Genomic DNA, 20,419 nt, shown 5'->3' with positions numbered 1-20,419 from the left:
TTGACTCAACCTTACCATGCGACTGTGGAATCGTATTGCGATAACGGGGAAATTTATTACGCTGCCAGATGCCACCGCGGGTCGCCGTTTCGGATAAATCCCGGGCGGCTTAATTGAATTTTAATTTGTGTCATAAAACTGATAACCCTTTCCGAATGAGTTTTCCTTTGCGTGTTTCGGGTGTTGCGCAGTGCTTGCAGGGAACTTGCACGTTTCGGTTGAATTCTGGGTGATGAATAATACGTTCGCCCCATGACGCATGATCCCACGAGCCTGGTTGACTAATCGACCTCGATCCACTGATGGAGAGTGTGCTGGTTAAACATTTAAATGTGACAGCTAATAGGTTAATTAGAGGAAAATTCTGCAACAAAGTTTTAGTTTGTTTGAAACGTATGTTTATCGCACATTTAACAACAATTCTTTCTCTTGTATGATCAACTTTCTTTTATCAAAATAATCAATCAAATATTGCAAGCAATTCACTATTTTTATTATTAAATGTTGTTATGCCTTCATATGTAGTTCATTGCAGGATGGTATGAGCTTCATCATAGGTTAAATCTATGAAGTCTTACTTGTCATATCCAGTCCTATGGCAACGTGATTTCACTGTGTGGTTTTTGGAATGTAGCGTGGAAGAACATTTGGATTTATTTCAAAGCGAGCAAATTTATTACGTGTAACTAAGTATAGAAGTTTTTGACAGTTTTCCTTTTAATAAAACCTGTTTATTAATGTTTTTCATGTTGTCAAATGCGTGAGATCACGCGAGGGACAAAATGCTGACAATCTTGTCAAAACTTTAGTTTTTCTTTATATTTTGTGGCCTGGAGCAGCCAGGAAATAAAGTTGATAAATGTTGAAAATAATAAAAGGTGACAAAATTTTACGTTTGTGAAAAGCTTAATCTGGTGCAATTGTGATCCATTTATATAGAAATATTGCTTTAATGCATGTGTCTAGAAGGTTTTTGTTTCTATTGTGTAGCGTATTGCTTCGAACTAAGCATACTTAAGGAATACTACTGACAGTTTCGAGCTAATGTTTCAAGATACGAACGTGTTGATTCAAATTTCAGACAGCTCCAAAATTCCTATTATAACCTTCACAAGTATGTATGTTTTAACATTTTAATAGTTTTTAACATCTTGTAAGGTCCTAATTCTGAATGTTGGTGTCCTCCTCGACTGACAGGACGAAGGTCTTACTGACCGTTTCTCTTGTACTCGTAGATTCATAGAGACAAAATACTGCTGCACAAATCGACGGTCTTCCCAGTACGGCCAGCAAGGCATTTGTCCCATCCATCTCAAAATATCGTTATTCTTGTGTGTGATATTATCGCTGCCCAAAAATGTGTGCATGCAATTAATAACAATCTACTTCGGTTGTCCGTAATGCAAAACAAGAAAAAAATCTCGCTTTGATTTTCGGGCAGAATAAATTAAATATTTTAAAGATGATCGCAGCACAATTTCATCAAACACTATTCATTTTATGCTGATACGCTGAACCTCATATATTCTGATACATTATAATGCATTTACTTAATGAAAAAGCACATGCTCAATGTTCGGTGTCTGAAGCTGTCCGCAATTTGCATCAAAACGGTACTGTTTTAACCGTTCATGTTCTAAATATTTCTATGAGCAAACAAAAGAGGCTTGACTTGTTGTCATGTGGTATAGCTTTTTGTCTTTAAAGTTTTGTCACTGTGCTTACTTTTGAAGCGCCACTAGAAGATCTCTTTTTAATGTCAAAGTTGAAATTTTTTCAGTTAATTTTTGTTTCTAATCGTTAATGCTACTAATGTGTTTTTACAAGCTAAGAAATTCAATCAAAGTTTTCACCACATTTTAAAAGGTGTTTTCCCATAATGCAATCCTTTGCATCCAGTTTATACCACTTTCCGGAGGTCGAATAGGCCTTATACCAGTTTCAAGTTTTTAATGGTTTGTGTCTAGGGTAAATGCGCACAAGCTCGTCGGAAAGCTTTCCATTCGGTGTACAAATAAGTTTAACAGCATTTTCTCAACAGCTTGAAAAATCATGTCATTCTACATTGTACTCAAACCATGTGATGTTTATATGTATTGATAAAAGTTTCAAAATTATTCTTTCTGTTTCAAGTGTTCTTTAAAATTGTATTTAAAAAAAAATATGAGAAAACAAAATCAAGTATTATGTTTCAATAAAACTAATTTATGAAATTATTTATGAATCAATATTATTTATTTATTTATGAAATATACAGTTATTTATAAAAAAAAATTTTTGTCTCCCTTATTTGATTTGCATCTCTGTTTTTGGACACTATTGCAGTCGTATACCGATGTGTCGAAACATATTAAAATTATTTCAAACCAACCAAACCAATTGAGCACAAACAAGTGCAAAAAGGAATACAGTTTCACCAACAACAGCAACTATTCTCTACTCAATTGTCCCAAAGTAGTAAGGCCATTCTCGCCAAAATTCTGGCCAAAAATTCAATTACGTAACAAAATAAGTTAAAAATAAAAATGCAATATCTGCACTAGAAATTCGTAATAAAAAGATTAAACTATAAAAACACGGACTTATATAGGAAAACAATTCGTAACTATAAATATGTTCATCACATATAAAACCCGCACGAAAAAGGCAACACCAATTTATGCCAACTACTCCCGCTTGTTCCGTTTCCTTGCCTTCGTCAGTTGCAATTGCTACCAGATATGAAACGCAGCTCAACCTTCACAGCAGGATCGGCTGATAAATCTCACAACAACAACAACAAAAACGAAGAGAGACAACCCCACAGCACCGACCCGCATAGCAATGGGCTGACCTTTCGGGCTGCCAATGCTTCGATCATCGCCGGCACGCTAATCGATCGTTTGTCCAAGTTCATAAACATACCATTTCCATCCCAATGCGGTTTCAATGCGGTGTGTCCTCATTTGGCATGATTAGCTGATTTCAGGCTGACTCCGTTAGCAGCGAACGAGCTGCTGCTGCTGTTGCCGCTTCTTCCATTAACACACCCCACCGGGCCGCGGATTTATCTGGCAGCGTGTCACGACACATATGCCACAGTAGATCATGCCCGATCACGAATGATCGTTTGCGCATAGATCGATTGCATCGCCATCGAGCGACGCTTTGACTATCAAAAGAGCGATGGAGAGAAAGAGAGAGATATCCCTCACCTCATTCATTACGACAATTGCTCAGAGTGATTTCGTGATTCATCCGGAGCCGAGCCGAAGCAGTTTTGGTTGAGTAATTACGAATCATAAATTACAATCAAAAACCCAATTGAGGTGCCGAAAAGTGGTCGAAGCGCGGGCGCGCACGCTCGCGATCAAACTGGACGGACAATGGAAGCGTACTTGCGGTTTCAACACTTGCGGGCGAGCCTTCGATCGGAACGGTTTTCGGGGCGGCCACCTTTCCTGACGGACCCCAATTTGGACGGCGTAAGCGTGTGGCCGATCGTGTTCCCGATGGGCACGTGCGGCCGTTTTGGTGCGGCTTTTGCTCAAAGCTGTTTGATTTTGCTGCATTCTTGTTGTCGGCAGTATCGGCGGCTTTGCTCAGCACAGCACAAATATCTCACATCAATCAGCGCGCAATCAGCTTCCCGCACGGTCCGTGAGGCCATTCTTTCGCGCCGTTTGCCGGAGGGTGCTTGATGATTTGTTTCGCTGTGTTGGAATGTTTGCTCACCAATTCGATATGCTCTTCTATACGTACGATATGTTTCTTCTAGGAATGATATTAATGATGAAATTGCAAGAAATGAAATGTAATATTTTAATTCGCATGTAATGTAATAATTCGTAAGCAAATTTAATCCTTTTATTACTAAGTATATGACACATTTGTAATACAAAGTTTGATCACTAAACCGCAAACCAGTTTTACATACCAATCATACTGATCATGACAGCGTTTCATCCAAATTCACACACAAAAGCATTTGCTGATTTTCCCTGTGAGAAATGCTTCCTTGCAGCAGCTGGAAGCATAAATACCATTTGCAAAACATTACAATAATTCATTCCCTTTCAAATATTTAAAACAGAGATCGTGGAGGTTTTTGCTACTGCTGCTGCGCTCTCTAAATACCAATTATTTCCACCCATAACAAGCCACAAACAGCGGCATACATTTCGGTATGCAAGCAATGCATCATCTTCTGCTGACAATGGATTGTTCCAATCAAAAAATGATTTCCCTCCAGAAAGTGGAACCCGCCAGCGAGCTCACGCACGGTGCGCTGACAAAACGGACCCGCGAAAGGACGACGCACACGCTTTTCTCCTTTTAATGATATGAGCATTATTAAGATTCACCCATCACGTCTTTTACGAGAATTTGTCCACCCTCTCCCTTTTGGGGCAGGCAGGGGACACACTCCACCATCATCACGGTCTTAAAATTGTCTCTCGGTTGCCTTTCTCCGTTCCGGTTGCCCTCCCCCGGTGCCATTTGACTGAATCGTATATAACGATCTCGATGTTTCGATCGCACCACCGAATCCAACGATAATGAAACGCACGTTCAAGCTCTCGGCACTCGGCACTGCCTGCGTTCGTTCCCTTTTTGACTTCCCCCTTCCCGAAAACAATCGCTTTTGCCAATTTGACATTTCGCTTCACATCATTATTACAGATTTAGATGCTGGAACAGAGGATTACTTCTGCCGTCACCAAGGCACTTGGCCCTGGTGGTTAAGTCGGGCATGCATCTTGCAGGCAGGCAGGCTAGCAGCCCTGGGCGCACAGGTTTGGGAGGATTGACGTAAAATATTTCCAAGCAGCCAGTAAACAGCGCCCCCTGCTACAGCTCCCTGCACAGTTCGCGTACGGTCGATTGCAGGTTGCGATTCAGGTTGCGATTTCTGTCAAACTATCGATCGATCGTTAATTCAGAATCAATCTCCGATTTATTCCACCATCCTGTCAGCGCTGCCTACGGTAGCTTCCGGGCGAATTTGTTTGTGCGAAGCGAATGGAACGTCTCAAGACGAAGAGGGAGGGTTGGCGGGTCTGTTGTGGGTCACAGTTGACCCAACGCAAAGCACAAAAAGAGGATCTTGTTTTGTGTGTGCATTTTTTCTTCTCTTCCTTCTTGCTTTTCCATTCGTCCTAGAAGTTTGGCTCGTTAGTTTATTTCCTTATTTCCTTGCATGCGCCGGTCTGTGTTTGTGTGTGTGTGCATGTTTGTTTGGAAAAACTTGTCAACCGATTGTCTTGCTGCTGCTGCTGCTGCTGAATTTATTTATTGATATCTTCTTTGTCACAGAATGCCTTGCCAATGTTTTATCTCTCGCTGTTTGCACATGCACCCCCGAAAATGTGAGCCTTACAAATTGACAGGCAAATGAATTATGATCGTTAATTTGTATTGGAATGGAATCGATTGTTTTCACTGAGAGTTGAAGAGAGCAACGGGTGCGGCGAAGGTATGACTGGGACGCAGGCAGGGCAGAGCTCTCGTATGAATGCTGAAACCTTCATTAAGGGCACGGAAAACATGGCCCATCGTGAAATCGGTCATAAATTCGGGTCTTCCCAAGTTTTGGCGATCTTGGAGACACTCTCGCTGGACGGTGCAACCGGATGAGCAGAGTAATTGGATCGATCGAAACGGTTGGCCCATGCTTGAATCGTAGTGCCTGAATTCATTATTTACCGCTTCGAAGGGACCCACAGGAGGTATCTTTACATTAAATACCGCCTTTGCTGTGAGGTTATAAAGATGAGGGTGTGATAATTTCCCAGCGACGAACTGCCACGACCACGCACGAGACGATCGGAAGCTCGATCGCCTAGCTTCATTCATAGGATGCAACCGTGTCGTCTCAATCGTGAGATGAAATCGAGTCACCGAGCTGACTCATGGCGATTGCTTAACAAATCGGTTCCGGAATTAAGCCTTCCCTCTGCTCCGTCTCAGTGCTTGGCGTCAGTTCCGGAGAGCGACCGCCGACTGGATGACTCGACTGGATCAGTTTGTGCGATCTTCGATATCGATCAGCTGAGCCTATTGAATGGATTTTCACCTGACCTCACACATTGCAATCGCTGCGAATGGTGAGAAACTGGGAATATTAATTTCCCTCATATTAAACCGGGAAAGTACGGGCCTGTCGGGAGGTGATGGCGGGAAAGTATCTAGGAGTTCGCTGGGAAGCTCCAGGTGATCGAGGCTCTCACGGCTCGCTAGCGTGAATAAAGTGAATCGAAAGTTCGAAAGTATCACAAAATCACAAGAAATGCACTGCGACAAGAAATGATGTTTGATCTTTTTTTGATTTCCACTTATCTCAACAAGTCTTTACGGTTAGATTTATGATGAAAGAAACTATTACATTCCGATGAATCATTTCATAAATTATCTAATTATTACAGTACTTGTTCTCTGCACTGTATGAGTCAGTGTTTATATGGAAATAGATCACTAGAGAGTGAAAAATCCGTATTTATAATATAAACTATACTGTAGAATTTACTGTTTCGCAATATGCGATTTAAAACGATTCTTAAATGACAGTAAATCTAGTGCAGAACTTCATTGTTATCTCAAGCTACAGAGTTGCATTAAATTCCTGAAGTATCTTTGTATCTCCGAATTCAATTAGTTCTCTTATAATTACATATTTTAAACATTCAACTCCCGATCACAAATATACAATTTGTTCTAGCATTTAAGAAAATAATCCTCCTATTCAACATTTCATCTTTAGCTTTGCTCTGTTTGTGTTCGGTAGTTTGATTGCTGGTGGAAGATAGATCAGCAATAGTGGCTTCCTTCCCTCGTGCCAGCCATAAACCGTTTAATGATGACATCCATTTACTGTCTTTCGTTTACAGCTTACCTGTTTTTAATTTTCCCTCGTGGTGCATTTTAGCGATTGGTAGCCCAAGATAAGGATCGCAACTAGAACCAACAGCGATTCTGAAACCAAAAAAAAATACGAAAAAAAAAGGTTCCAGCTGCAATCGTTAACGGGAGTCCCATTTTGTTGCCTTTTTTGTCTTTTGGCGTTTGTTGGTTTAATGCAATTCCTACAATTTTCATGGACTATCAAGGCCTCGTTCAGGCACTTCCTGCCATGCCTAAAATAGTCCAAAAACTAATATCTGCTCATTGTTAGTTTGTTGCAACCCTGAACAGTTCTTATTTTTATTTCAGTCGTTCAGTCGAAGCTTGCCGCACCTTTTCTCAAATTTGTCCATTCTGCGCAATGATTTGTAGTTTCCAATTAAAGCAATATGCACGCTTCTAAGAGACAAACGCACTTGCTCGGTAGGCGTTTGCGATCGTTAAACGGAACCAGGCACGCCTGCCACGGTTACCGAACTGCGCAAGCAAATCGTTAACCAAGAAACCGGGAGTTAATTGAGTTGTAAATCAAAATTATCGGAAACCTTTCCCGGGACGACAGGATGCGTATAGGCAGGCTGGAATTGCTTTTCAATACGCAGCACAAAAACAATGGCACAGGTGTACCGGTAGCTCATTTGTAGTTTGAACCCGATTACTCAACTGCCGATCGTACCGATACGATCCGGGAGGGGCAGATGGGATGGTAGAAAAGGATTTAAAAATGTGTCACTGATAAATGCACTTTTCCTGCGCGCTCGACCTTGTTCATGGGTGTAAGTTATTGTGATGAATTGTTAATTCATTTATGCGCTTTATCATTGGCTTCATTTTCTTTATGTGGTTTCATTTCCCCTTACTAGCTTCTCCATTTCATTTCTATCAATTACAAAGAACATCTTGACGTTAAAAACAATGATACGAAGAGGGTTTTTGTATGTATTCCTATTTTATGTATTTATTTGTTATGAACATAGTAATAATAACAATCCATTCATTTAGCGAGTTTTCAAACACACTCCCGCAAGCTACACGATATCAAACGATCTTCGGATGCAGGTAGGCATGAAAGGCCTCTCTTCACGAGAAAGGATCAGCCGAAAGATACGCACGATACGATCTATCCTAAATTATTGTTCCAATCCGCCTTACGCCATGTACCGCCCTGCCATCAAGACGTTTGCAGTTACATTCCGAACTGTTCTCAGCAGATCGCTCGCAGATGCGGTGCAGATGAAAGGACGATCGATTATCGGTACAGCGACGACAGGATTACATCAGATGCAGCAGCCAGTAGGCTGGAAAGGCTTGCCAGCCTTCGGGATGAAACATTCGGTGCATCAGATATTCGTCAATAGGACCGCTATGTAACGCATGATGGTGCGTGTGTAGGCAGTACATTTGTCAGTTGTCAATCCGTATGTGCGTTTGATTTATCGATAACGGTTGAAAGAAGAAATTGTGTTAGAATGATAAACGATCGAGCAAGTGCTTGCCGAAGGGATTCCAGGGAACAAGTAAATATTTGGGTAGCATTATATTTATCGGATAAACAAGTCTAGTGAATGCTGCTACGCTCCGGCACGATTATGAATTTGGGGCCAGAACAATCACACTAGCACTGCAGTGAGAGAGGTCCAACCAGTTTTCCGAATTCTTGTACTTATTTTTGTTACAGAGATCTCTTCAAATCTTTGATGAAAATGAAACAATAATTTAAAACATTCGATTCTTGAGTAGATGTAAGAAATGTTTTAACACATTATATATGTTGTAATATTCATACCAAATTAATGAATATTCTTCTTATGTAAGTTAAATGAAGCAGCAATATTTTATATATAAGGACTATTATTACTTTTGATATTCCTTTTTTCAATCAATTAAATATATTCAAACAACGTTGGCATTCCATTGGGTGAATACCATGAAAATTTCATTTGCTAACGATCATTGTACCTTAAAATCAGACCACCCAAAGAGCTCGATTCCAATGGCGATCGATATCAGTCTACAAATTACAAACAAATGATCGCATACCATCCCGATCCGATCAGCGACAGTACATCTCGATCGCTCGAACAATCCATTCCATTTGCTTGCAATCGCAAACGAAAACAATACACTGATACTGTTCAAACTACGAATCAGCCGAGGGACGCAATCGACGTGGTGATCAAATGGAAAGCTTTAAATGAACGAACACAAATACCAAAAAAAAAAATAATTCAACCACACCATTTGAAGATCGCCGACCGATCTGTGCCAGCGCAATGTGACTTGCAAGAAAACTGGCCAACAAAAAAAAGTCCGACACGACCTAAAGCGGCATTCGGTATTGAGCTCATTTTTCTCATCGCTATCGTTTTGACACCGACCAATCCAATCCAGGAACTGCGTGAATTATCGCAATCAATTGCGAATTAATAAAAAGAGTAATTTATTTGCGTTCCGCTTTTTGCGGTCTCTTTTTCGTCTTACTCTACGAAGCCAACGGAGAGACAAAAGCCTATCGGAATTGCATGGAAGTTGGAAAGAACGTCCAGGCGATTGGCGATCGTTGAACGAGATGAGGTTTTAATTTCAGTTTGCCTGCGGCAAGGGCTGAGGACACCCCTTAGCACACCCCGTTCTGGAGCTGCAAAAACGGAAGCGAAATGCAATTATCACTTGCGAGTGTGCCCGTGCCCGTACCATTCGCTCATCTATCTTGGCGATGGCCGAGCCTTTAACCGACGATGATAGTGCGGAGGCCGACCGATAATAATCGGATTGGATTTCGAATTACACGCTGTGTCGGTGTCAGCGTTCGGTGCATTTCGGAAGGAGGGTAGCAAACGAACTCCATTCGCCTATCAATGGCAATGATTGAATGATTATTCTTGCTTGATTGATCATAACAATGTTGTCACAGTCGAGAGCCATTGTATTCGTTTTATGTTGTCTTTTTTCCGGAATCAGGTAGATTTTGCATTTACGTCACAAAATACCATATTCTGGTTTAAAGATCATTCACATACTTTTATCTCTTGGTTTAACATTTCATTCAAATTTGTTGCTGTTTTTGGGATAACAATCTTAGTACAATTTCTTTCCTGTACTATAATTTTATGTCTTCGATTATGTGATTGATTATCTTATGTTATTCACTCTTATTTTTTATTTTTTATTCTATTTTATGTTAATTTCAACTGAGGCTGGTTTTTTTTATTAGATTTTTATTGTTATTACCGTCTATTATTACGTTTTGTCTATTTATTATGCTTTAATTTGGGAACTTTATTTTCAGCAGCGTGAAAGTATTGTAAGTATACACATTGTAGCATATCTGCTATACAGAACATATTGTAATACACACTATCAGCCATAGACACATAGTAACACACTTTGGAAAGCCAAATCACACCATTGCAACACATCCATTATAAAACACTCAGCAAATCAGATCCTACCATACACACCCGGAAGAGCTCAAGCCACACCGTTCATATAAAAACAATTGTGACACACTTAACAGAACCAACCGAAACTTACAACATAAGCAGGAACAGTTTATGCATTATAACCCAAAGCAGGAACATTTTATGCATTATAACCCTAAGCAGGAACAGTATAAGCATTAAACCCAAAACAGGAACTTAGTGACAAGAACCATCATTCTTGTCAACAAAAGACAAACGTAACTAGCTTAGTGAAAACAATAACTTTCCAACATACAACCCGGAACTAAATGTGAGAAACCCTTAACTTCTTTTGAGTATAAATAAAACCAACTCCGATCATGGCAGGTCAGATTCGTTCGGACTGTCAGGATAGGACTATGCCCATCCTACATCTATCGAGTTCTCATTTAAAGAGTTTAGATATGTCCCCCTGCCCAAGGTAAGGCCTCTAAACTCCAACGTTTCCAGTAAGGGAAACCTCCTAAAGGTTTCTATGATCGCCTGGACGATCAAGTGTCGAACGTCCGCTTCAAAACAGTATCCACCTCAGTTCTACTTAATTCGGCAAACGATGACGAAGGCCACCTGACCAACGCGAGTTCAAAGTTACTACATAGCAACCGTCCCAAAATCGAATATACCGTGACTATCCCAAAACATACCACATGGCAACCGTAACAGTCATCAAACACATTACATGGCGACCGTGACCTTAATCTGCAATCGGCGGGCAGAAGTATAAACAAATTATTTGTGATACGTACAACGGTAACGTACAGCAGTGTCGTGCTAACGCATCAAATAGTGTAAAAAAAGTGCGTTTTTGACCATAACCGGTATACGACGGATAAAAGTGTCAAATGTGCAAATTTGTATTGAACAACGCAGCTGGCACAAGTGACCCATATAAAAAAAAACAATCGCTATGAATGAGCGACCAAAAGCAAACACAGTGTGGTGTACAAAATGACAACTCATCGAAAATATAAGTGATGAACCGTTTGAAGGGCGAAAAAAGTGTGATATAAAGCAATTATGTAAAAAAAAAGTGTTTTGACAACCTTCCTCAACGTGCAAAAATGCAACAACATTATGAATAAACCCTTAAGCGATCAGTTTGCAAATTAGAGCTACCTTGAAGTGAGGAACATCGCATCGACCCCAAAACTAAAGTAAACGGAAATAATGATGTTATGAGTAATGAGAAGCAGTGCAGTGAAACCATAAGCAATACCTATGTAGAAGTGATGTTCATTTGAAAGGTGATAGAATGAATGACGAGACTACGGTATACGAGATGTGACTAGTGTGATTGAATGGAACAACCGTTCCCAACGTGGAAGACGAAAAGACAAGGCGAGATCACTGCCTAATCTGGATCGGCAGACGAGAATGGACAAGTCTCCCAACCGTAAATATGCAATTTTACTGATGAGGCTGCATAAATATGCAAAAACTATTCGAGAAAATAGAAATATTAGATAGAATTTATGATCAGGTGAAACAGCTGAACCGATGTTATAGGCTTTGCGCGTTAACAACATTAAGGGATAATACTAAGGAAATATACGACGAAATACAAGAACTCCTACGAAAGCACGAATCGTCTATTAAAGATGAAATATTAACAAAGCTAGTTAAGAAGAGTAGATACGTATACTACGAAATAAATAAGTGCATAAAAATACACTTCGAGAGACATCCAGATTCGTTAAATACGACATTATCAGAGAACCAATTTGACATAACAATAGAAACGAAACCTGACAAAATGGCTGACATTATGGAATTGATTAAAATCACCACTTCTCTCATATCAAAGTATGATGGTAATGAGAAGGATTTGAAAGGTGTGGTGTCAAACTTAAATGTATTAAAGAAAATAGTAAAGCCAGAAAATAAAGAAACAGTAATACAACTGGTACTAGGACGTCTAACAGGAAAAGCACGAATTGTAGTAGGGGAAGCCCCAACTTCAATTGAAGATATAGTTAGCAAATTACAAGACAGGTGCAGCATAAAGGTAACACCAGAGATCATAGTATCAAAAATGGACAATACTAAACAGACTGGAACGATAGAAGATTTTGGAAGCGTTATTGAAAAATTAACGCAACAACTAGAAGAGGCATACATTGCAGAAGAGATAGCGCCAGAAGTAGCTAGAAAAAAGGCAACTAAATCAGGAATCAGTGCATTGAGTTATGGACTTAAAGATGGCGAGACCAAAATTATAATGAGATCAAGTAAATTCGAAACCTTGCATGAAGCAATAGAGCAAGCTGTAAAGTTGGAGCTAGAAGATAGAACGAAAAAGGGAAAGAATGATCAGACAAAGATCCTATATTCAAACGCTACCAGGAACAATAGAGGGTATGGAAACAACTACCAAGGAAGGAACAAATTCAACAAATTCTCAAATAATAATAGATATCAGACACAAATCCCACCCAGGTTCCCACCCGCAAGATATGGACAGAACAACAACAGAAATAATAATAACTTCAGATATAACAACAATAACACTAACAACAACAGAAATCAGCATGCAAATCGACAAAATTATTCCAACAGAAACCAGTACGTACAATCAAATAGAAATAATAGCAATTGGCAAAATAATCGAGCGCCTATTCATAACACAGTAACAGCCGAAGAACAGAATAATTTTTTAGGCCACTCTCAAGTATCAGAAAATACCCTATACTAACCATAAACACTGATGCAGATAATTTTGTTAAAGTAAAAATAGAAATTACAAAGGAAATCTATAGCACACTCATCATAGATACAGGAGCAACCGTATCCGTACTTAAAGCTAGTAAATTAAAACCAGGTTGCAAGATCAATACATCTAAAAAATTAACTTTGATAAGCTCTAGTGACCATGAATCAGAGACTTTAGGTACTGCTATGACAACAATTCACTTTGGCGATTATTCCATTATACACGAATTTCATATAATAGAAGACGTAGAATCCATTTTTTTCTGACGGACTGTTAGGAAAAGACTTTATAAAGCACAGATGTATTGTTGATTATGTTAATTGGATGATATACTTCTCATCTGATAACGGATTGATTTCACATCCAATAGAAGACAATGTAAATGGAAATTATATTTTACCAAAACGAAGTGAAGTAGTTCGAAAAATAACCATACCAAACTTGACAGAAGATTCAATCATCTTATCACAAGAAATCCAACCAGGGGTATTTTGCGGAAACACAATAGTCTCAAAACGTAATCAGTATATCAAATTCATTAATACCACGGATAAAGATGTTTCTTTTAACATAAAATCTTATACACCAGAAGTTGAACCATTAAGAGAGTATGAGCAATTACAGAAGAAGCTTGACTCATCTAAGGAACGAATTCAGAAAATTCATAACAAAATCCATATAGAAAATATTCCACAAATAGCAAGAGAAGAGTTAGAAAACCTTATCACAAAATTCTCGGATATATTTTGTTTAGAAGATGAACCGGTCTCTACTAACAATTTTTATACCCAGGAAATTTCATTAAAAGATAATATTCCTTCTTATATACCAAATTATAAACAAATACATTCACAAACAGAGGAAATGCAATCACAGGTAGAAAAGATGTTGAAAAATAACATTATTGAACATTCTGTTTCGTCATATAATTCACCGATACTATTAGTACCAAAGAAATCAGTTGAAGGCAAGAAGAAATGGCGTTTAGTAGTGGATTTTCGGCAATTGAACAAGAAAATTTTACCAGACAAATTCCCTTTACCTCGCATAGACACGATACTAGATCAGCTAGGAAGAGCCAAATATTTCAGCACATTGGATTTGATGTCAGGGTTCCATCAAATCAAACTTGATAAAAATTCGAGAAAATACACAGCTTTTTCGACACCTACAGGCCACTATCAGTTTACAAGAATGCCATTTGGACTCAACATTAGCCCAAACAGCTTTCAAAGGATGATGGCTATCGCTATGGCTGGTTTAACACCAGAGCTAGCATTTGTATATATAGATGATATTATAGTTACTGGATGCAGTGCACGGCATCATATCAGTAATTTAGGTAAAGTTTTTGATAGGCTAAGAAAATATAACCTTAAACTAAATGCAGAAAAATGTTGTTTCTTCAAAACAGAAGTAACGTACTTAGGTCATAAAATAACAGATAAAGGAATTTATCCAGACGACGCGAAGTTTGACACAATTAAAAACTTCCCGATTCCTACTAATGCTGATGAAGCAAGACGTTTTGTCGCATTTTGTAATTATTATCGTAAATTTGTACAGAATTTTGCTAAGATAGCTAAACCTATTAATAATTTGATTAAGAAAAATGTTAAGTTTGCATGGACTTCAGAATGTCAAGCAGCTTTTGATACATTGAAACAAAGCTTACTCTCACCCACAATTTTACAATATCCAGATTTTAAAAAGCAATTCATAATTACGACAGACGCATCGGATATGGCATGTGGTGCAGTGTTATCACAAATAACAGATGGAAACGATTTGCCAGTCGCATTTGCGAGTAAAAGTTTTACACCAGGGGAAAAGAATAAGCCAATTATCGAGAAAGAACTTACAGCTATACATTGGGCAATTAATTATTTTAAACCTTACGTATATGGACAAAAATTTATAGTTAGAACAGATCATAGACCATTAGCATACTTATTTGGTATGAAAAATCCTACTTCTAAGCTTACTAGAATGAGACTAGATTTAGAAGAATTTGACTTTGAAATAGAATATTTAGCAGGTAAAGCTAATGTTGCGGCAGACGCACTATCAAGAGTAATCCTTAACTCAGATGACCTAAAAGCATCAATACCAAAATCCAAAACGATTTTAATGGTTAATACAAGAGCCATGGTTAAGAAAAATAACGAGAAAACTGATATAAACAAAGACGAACCAATCGCAACAACAGGGACTGATCTCCCCGCGATGTGGAAAACAGATAGACCTTTAGAAGTGAGAAAAGTACTAAAAATAGGTACGCAGAGAATTAAAAACAACGTTGAATTCATAATATACAACCATTCATATAGTAAAGCACTAGGAAAATTTCTTTTGAGAAATGATGTAAATGGAAGTCAAGCATTAGAGTTTGCTCTTCTAAGAATGTGCAAAATCGCGAAACAATATGGAAGAAACAAGCTAGCATGGTCAGAAGAAGACCACTTATTCAAAGAATATTCCCAACAAACTATTAAGGAAATCGCCAATAGAGCCATTACCAAGTTTGAAATAATCCTGTTTACTCCAACTAGATGGATAACAACAGAGAAAGATAGGCTAAGAATAATTTCAGATTATCATATGACCCCTTCGGGAGGACATATAGGCCAGTACAGACTGTACCAGAAAATAAGGGAAAAATACAAATGGAAAAATATGAAAGATGATATCAAGAAATACGTACGAAATTGTAAGGCATGCATAGTTAATAAGACGATTAGACATACTAAGGAAGACACAGTTGTAACTACAACACCGACAAAACCATTTAACATAATTTCAATCGACACAGTAGGACCTCTAACAAAAACTAACAAAAACAACAGGTATGCAATAACCATACAATGTGACTTAACGAAATATATCGTAGTAATACCTATCCATAACAAAGAAGCAAACACTATAGCCAAGGCATTGGTAGAAAACTTCATCCTTACATTCGGAACATTTATAGAATTAAAATCAGATCAAGGACTAGAATATAACAATGAAATATTACACAAAATCTCAGAAATTTTAAAAATCAAACAAACTTTTAGCACAGCTTACCACCCACAGACAATAGGATCATTAGAGAGAAATCATAGATGTCTAAACGAATACCTAAGAAGCTATACAAACGAACATCATGGTGACTGGGACGATTGGACAAAATTTTACGAATTTGTTTACAATACAACAGAACACTCAGACACAAACTACACACCATACGAACTAGTATTTGGTAGAAAAGCGAATTTACCACAAGATATATTTAAAACAAAAATTGAACCAGTTTATAATATTGACCAATATTATTTCGAAATGAAATATAAACTCCAAAAATCAAACGAAATAGCTAGAGAAAATTTGATAAAAGCAAAGAATAGAAGACAGCACATCTTAAATAAAGATACAGTACCACTCATTATAAAGATAGGAGATCAGGTATATTTGGAAAATGAAAACAGAAAAAAATTAGATCCAGTCTACATTGGACCTTTCACAGTAGTAAATGACCAAGGGCCTAATTGCGTAATACAAAACAATACAACAAAGAAAACCTCTACAGTACACAAAAACAGACTAATTAAGTACACAGGAGAATAACTTCAATCATTGTAATTCATTACGTTATTCTATTAAAGGGGGGAGGTGTAGCATATCTGCTATACAGAACATATTGTAATACACACTATCAGCCATAGACACATAGTAACACACTTTGGAAAGCCAAATCACACCATTGCAACACATCCATTATAAAACACTCAGCAAATCAGATCCTACCATACACACCCGGAAGAGCTCAAGCCACACCGTTCATATAAAAACAATTGTGACACACTTAACAGAACCAACCGAAACTTACAACATAAGCAGGAACAGTTTATGCATTATAACCCAAAGCAGGAACATTTTATGCATTATAACCCTAAGCAGGAACAGTATAAGCATTAAACCCAAAACAGGAACTTAGTGACAAGAACCATCATTCTTGTCAACAAAAGACAAACGTAACTAGCTTAGTGAAAACAATAACTTTCCAACATACAACCCGGAACTAAATGTGAGAAACCCTTAACTTCTTTTGAGTATAAATAAAACCAACTCCGATCATGGCAGGTCAGATTCGTTCGGACTGTCAGGATAGGACTATGCCCATCCTACATCTATCGAGTTCTCATTTAAAGAGTTTAGATATGTCCCCCTGCCCAAGGTAAGGCCTCTAAACTCCAACGTTTCCAGTAAGGGAAACCTCCTAAAGGTTTCTATGATCGCCTGGACGATCAAGTGTCGAACGTCCGCTTCAAAACAGTATCCACCTCAGTTCTACTTAATTCGGCAAACGATGACGAAGGCCACCTGACCAACGCGAGTTCAAAGTTACTACATAGCAACCGTCCCAAAATCGAATATACCGTGACTATCCCAAAACATACCACATGGCAACCGTAACAGTCATCAAACACATTACAACATTGTAACATTGTAACTTTGGAAAGCCAAATCACACCATTATAACACATTCAGTAAATCAGATCATACCATAGCAACACACGTGGAAGAGTTCCTTCGTTCTCGTCAACCAAACGTAACTAACTTAGTGAAAACAATAACTTTTCAACATATAACCCGCAACCAAATGTGCAAAACCCTTAGCTTCTTTTGAGTATAAATAAAACCAACTCCGCTCATGGCAGGTCAGATTCGTTCGGACTTACAGGATAGGACTATGTCCATCCAGCATCTATTGATTTCTGATTTAAAGAATTTAGTTATGTCCCCCTACCCAAGGTAAGGCCTCTAAACTCAAACGTTTCCAGTAAGGGAAACCTCCTAAAGGTTTCTATGATCGCCTGGACGATCAAGTGTTGAAAGTCCGCTTCGAAACAGTATCCACTTTAGTTCTGCCTATTTCGGTAAACGATGACCTTCCTTATCGTTGTTTGAAGGCCACCCTGGCCAACTCGAGTTAAACGTTACTACATTGCGACCGCCCCAAAATCAAACATACTACATAATTGTACGCTTTATAATCTTTGATCTTCCTTGTCTTTTCGGCCACTTTGTGTTTGTACATTTTTTTCAGTAATACTGCAATCTAATACGTACAACGTAATTTATTTAAAAATGATTCCTCTTTAAAATTCCATTGAATACCACTGGTTTGAACATCATTGTTATGCTCGTCACAACCGTGTAGATTTTAATCAATTGATAGATCAATAGTTTAATAGTTGATGGTCATGTAATAATTTTTAATAAATAAATAACAATTTATTAGGTCCATCTTGTTATAAGCCATTTTTAAATAGGTGATAATGAATACATTTGATAGATGCGTTACAAAGGCATGTGGTATGTGTTCCTCAAAAACTTTATTGAACACATAAAATTGGTTAATAAGAGACTAAGGCTATGGTAACGGAAGATAAATTCGAATTTTAAAATTCTAACAGAGCGTAAACTAAATTATAAATCGCCTTATATACACAAGACATATGAACAAGAAAATCAAGTATGCTTTATGATCCGGATGGAAAACGATGTACTACCAGCCTTTGACTAGCCATTGCGCCTCTCCAATGACCATTTCACCCTCCATCATACTCCCAGCATCATACTACGAATTCTAAATCTACTCATCGAAGAATTTATGGCGAATGAACGAAACTTAAATCAACTATTTTCCAAAAACACACACACACCCTTCTCAATTTCCATGCAAATTTCATTTCCTCGCGCGTTTCGCATGAAAAGGCCGCAAACTCTCAATTTTCGTCACAAAGGGACAGTTTGAAAAAAAAAACATCGTCAATCATAAATTCATCACCAGCAGGATCTGCGAAACACTATACTCGTGTACCGGTCAGCAAAACAAAAACAATTGGAATAAATTGAAACACTAATCTACGTGCGTAGTTCTGTCCAAATAATCGCGATCCAATTGCGCCTGGAACTTAATTTCCGTCGCTAAAGCTTCGCACGTTGGTTGAACAAACAAATTCATCATCTGTTTTCCTCTTTGAGGGGTATGTGTTTCAACGATTCAATCGCTACACATTGCAGTGATAAGCCCCAAAAGGATATTGGATTTATGCCAATCCTCCACTACCTTTTTTCTCATCTGACAAACCGTTAGCATTCCCTCATGAGCCCACGCTGTTTTCCTCCTTTTCTCTTCAATGGCATTCGTTTGGGAATTGAAACCACGCCGGTTCCATTGGCGAGGATCACCTTGTTGTGCCGTGGCATTCAATTAACCGCGTTGCATTATATTGCTTACTATTTGCTGTTCGCAAACAAACACTAGCGGTCGCATCCACACTCATTAGGAACACGGGTTCTTCCGTGCTCGCCCTGCACCAACTCCAGAGCCGATGGGCACCGATACTCAGCATCAATTGTGCTCGGTGTTGGTATTTGAAGAGGCTAAATTTGTCATTATTACCGACAAACGGGACATATCCCTCAAAAGGCCCCATTCCGGCAGCGCACGGGAGGGTCATTTGCGACACCCCCCAGCTTCGTAACGGGTTGCTGCTTCTGCCACCTCTACGCATCCCGCAGGTCAGGATGGACAGCAGGTGTAAGAAACTGGGCCCGAAAAAGTGGTCGAAACCCACTTACCACCAGGGTCGATGCTGCCCTTGCGCCTTGCGGTCCCACTTGTGAGATTGCTTGTTTGTCCCGGCACGAAGAAAGGAGTTTTGCCGCTTGTTTGCATTCGAATCACTTCGGCGCAACAAACACTCACACACACACACACACACATTGGCCATCAAATGCCGCCATTTGGGCAGGCACTGCGGGATGAGGCTGGCTGGATGGCTGTGGTCGGTGTTTTGTTTTTCTCTCTTTTGTGGCCGGTGGTACACGCTGAAAGGGTTTGCGCGAGGTTTGAAGATTTTTAGACAATTAATAATCAAACATCGTGCGGAGTGTTAATTGTTAATCGCTTCAGCAAACAAACCATTTATTCAACATTTGCGTTCGTTTTTAGTGCTGATTGAAAGAGGATGACCAAAGAAAATGAGCCCCATTCCCGCCGAAGGTGTTCGAAGGAATCAGGTTGTATTGATTTAAAATGACTCGATTGAAACCAAACAAAAGAATGGATAATTATTACCGATGAAAAATCTTTGATCATCTCTTTAAAGTGTAAAGTTTGAAAAAAAAGTAATTGATTCCTAAAACTAAGTAAAAAGCTCAATAATGATCATGATAATGAGCCCGATTCAAATACTTGAATGGATGTTTTCAAAACTAATACACTAAAACAGATATGGGAAGGTTGTTAAAGATGGACATTATGAAAAAAAGTTGAAAATATAGGAATTTATAAATACAGTGACCATGAAAATGT

This window comes from Anopheles merus, chromosome 2R, assembly GCF_017562075.2.
Source record: "Anopheles merus strain MAF chromosome 2R, AmerM5.1, whole genome shotgun sequence".
Classification (NCBI taxonomy): domain Eukaryota; kingdom Metazoa; phylum Arthropoda; class Insecta; order Diptera; family Culicidae; genus Anopheles; species Anopheles merus.
Note: the sequence above shows the minus strand (reverse complement) of the source record.